Here is a 3780-nt window from a genome sequence, read left to right as displayed (position 1 = left end):
AAATATAACTTACAATTTGCAATCATTATTTTCAAGTGTATATTATATAGTGCAACTAACTCAATAAGAATATCTATATGAAATATTTTAATTCTACATTTCCCTGTCCATATGAAAACCAGTTATACTTTAACCATCAAATTCTTGCGTACTTTTATACTGCCAACTTTATATAAGGTAACTAACTCAATATAAATACCCATGTAAAATATTTTAATTTTACATTCATCCGTCCATACGAAAACCAAAGTCAGGGCCGGATTACCAAATAGGCAATGTAGGCAGTAGCCTAGGGGTCCCGATGTCCTGAGGGGTCCCGGAGAAATATCAAAGTTGCAAATACAAAAAAAAGTTACATTTTCTTCAAAAAAAAAGGGGGGGGATGCTCCTTCCTTATTTTTATTCAATAAAAATATATGTGTTGCGCGTTGGGTGTGAAAAATTTAGATGCTACAGACCCCCGCCCCTGTTTTCTGACCTCGCGATGACTCTAGGGGGCCCCATCACTTCTAATGTCTGAGGGCCTCCAATTCCTTGATCCGGCCCTGACCAAAGTTATACTTCTGCAATCAAATTTTTGCGTACTTTTATACAGGTTGTAGAAAAAAAATGGTTCCTATATTGCTTATGCATCTTTCTTAGAATGAATTTGAAGAGTAGCCTTGTTTAAATATTTTCAGAACACTCTTGTTTACGTACACTTTGCTGTTATCAATATAAGTACTGGTTTGTGAAAGATAACATGCTATTGCATAAGTGTGGTATCTGAATTATTTAGAATAAAATCTCTCTATATACTATAAAAGTAAAATACTTTTTTTTTCGCTCCACAATTGTTTGTTCTTCCCTATAAAATAAATTGATGACAATAGTGTTGTATCCCTGAGAGGTACAGAATTATATTTTTAAGCGATGTTGAAAATGAAAAATAAACAAATCCTTTGTTTGATATTAATATTTTTAATGCAATTAGCTTCAAATGTTTTTCTCAAGTTTTTAAAACGTATGGATTCTTTTAGTTTTTAAAAATCTTTTGTAAGTATGATAAGATTTGCGTTAACACTTTAAAACAACTCATTGAAATCATTTTATTATAATAACTTTTGCAAGCAATGTCAGTAATAAATTATATTTACAATAAGTATCAAGAACTGTATACTGATTTAAAAATATTGCTTTAATCATGAGTATAACTGTTAAAATTGTTAAATGTTTTTATGGTGCTAACTGATTTCTTGATGTGTAACCATTGTTCTTTTGGTAGATCAAATTTTTAGATTCCTATATAATGATAAAATCTAATTTATTAGAGCGAGTAAAGAAATGAAAAATGAATTAGATAGTTTATATGATTTTTGAAGTAATTGCCATAAACTACTATATGCTTGGTCCAACATGTTTGTTATTTCTGGAACAAGTACTTAAACTTGTTTTTCACGATACTCTTTCTTCCTTATGTTTTTCAAAGTTACCATTGAAGATAGAAATAATAGCCTCGGCTCTTAATTTTTTAGAAGGGGATAAAGCAAATGATTGTAAAGAGCTAGGTTCACTTTTATGGAGTTAGAAACATATATTTTATTTGATGTTATACACATCAAAGAATGGAAGTATGAATGTTGGTCATAACATGATACGTCAATTACATATAAGCAGGTAAGATTGCTTTTTTTAGATTAACTCGACTGGTCTTTGAAACTGGCCAGTAATACTTTACCACTATACCACTGCAGGACAAACTTTTATGGTAGCTGAGGGAAGACGTAACTAGTTTTTTTTCCAGATTTGGTAGCTCAGCTTTGTTTTTGAACTGGTAAATTGGGTGCTTTTCAGATTGACTTGCTAATATCCATGTGTTTTGAAAAGCTACATTTTTGTGGTGCATATGTGTTCTTACTTTTTTCAATTTTTTGACTTGCCTACATATTATACTCCGTCCATTAAGGAAAGTATTGAGTGTTGGTTTTTTAAGCGATAGTGGAAAAACATATTTTTGCATATATATATACAGCTAGTTTAATCATACAATAAAGTGAATATTACATCATTCAAAAATTTGAGTAAATTTTTTAGATGTGTATGATTTTATGTAATAGTTATTTAGTAATCTAACCCAGATAGAAATTGAACTACTTTTTAAAAATATTTTGTGTGAAACTAGTCAAACAAAAAGTGCTATGTTGGGAAGTTTTAGAAGTTTATAATGAATTGTGTATTGATTAATGGTTTGATAATTTTCCTTCCATGTACAATCTATTAGATTACTGTTAATAATTCTAACTATCCCACTTATGAATGCATTTCAATTTATTACATGCAATCAATTTGTCTTATTCAAATTTTTGTTCTATTTAGAGTACAAAAAAATGATTAATATTTTTTTAAGAATATATTTTATTAGCAAATGCTGTTATTCTAGTCATTTACATAAACTTCTTGCTTTCACAGTTGGTTTTGAAATTTTCTAGTATTTAATTATTTTTGAAATGTTATATGTTTAAAAATTTATTTGATGATGTATTGATTCAACATTGCACAATTAACTTATCTGGTCATCGTAGTAAATAGCTTTGCTAAAAATGAATTCATGTTTTGTGTTTATTTGTACATGATTTTAAAATTTTGATACTTGTGTAATCAAAAAACAAATAAATAATTAAATTAAAACTGAAAAAAAACATCTTGTATTTTTCTCACTTAAAGATGAAAATAATTCATTGATCCATTTTTTCAGGTAAGCATTAGACCTTCATAATCATTTTTTAGCTGTTTTCAAGTGTTAATAACATACTTTGTCATATTTTCAAAATCATCATGCAGTAACTGTAGTACATTTTATGAGAGCATGCAGATTTTGATCACAAACATTTTTAAAGCAATTAGATAAAGAGAAAGAGAAGATTATCTCTTTCTCTTTATTTAAAAAAAAAAGAAAAGATATTTATAGCCACTATAGTTACAAAATACAGGGTGTTTCAAAAGGAAGTACATAATTTCAAAAATTCACTATTCAGATTTTAATCCATTTTGACTGCATTATGGTTTGGTTGAAAGAAAAAAAAATCTCGAGTAACATGCAGTTGCCATCAAATAGCTTTTTATTGCTCTTTCTTCACTTGCTACTATAATTTTATGAATGTGGCAACTGGACAACAAACTTGATTTTCATTGAGAATACCCAAGGGTTGAAAAAAACTGTTGCAAAGAACACTAGAAAATGGTATAAACAATTAAAAATACCAGTTTGTGTAAAGGGAACATCTGCAGGGTTGCCGCGCACTGGGAACACCTGGAATTGCCAGGGAAAATGAATATGATAAAGCTATTAATTGCAATGCAAAATTGTTTACGTAACTCCAATATTTTTAACAAAAATAGTGATTCATTGATTAAGAAAATATGTCTTGAGACAGAAACATTGGTATCTATTGATGATTATTTCTTAACCCTTTGTGAACCATGGTTGCCACCGAGGCTACATGCATTTGAATGTAAGACAGACATGGACATGAGGACTGTGGCTACTTATTGTTAAAAGTGAAACGAGTTTAAATCCCTTTTGTACCATCTGCAGCCTGTTAATCAGCATAGAAATGACATGGCCAGCAAAATGGTTAAAAACTGCTCTTCAGAAGTTATAATCTATCTTACAAAAGTACATTGGAAGCTGAATTAGACATTTTTAGCTGTCAGATTTCTTGTTTTCAGAACTTTGGTATTGCTTGGATTTCTTGCTTTCAAACAAACAAAATTTTGTGTTATGAATTCAAAAAAGAAATT

Source organism: Uloborus diversus, chromosome 1, assembly GCF_026930045.1.
Source record: "Uloborus diversus isolate 005 chromosome 1, Udiv.v.3.1, whole genome shotgun sequence".
Taxonomy (NCBI): Eukaryota; Metazoa; Arthropoda; class Arachnida; order Araneae; family Uloboridae; genus Uloborus; species Uloborus diversus.
The sequence above is the reverse complement of the archived record's forward strand: the minus strand, read 5'-3'. Positions refer to the sequence as shown.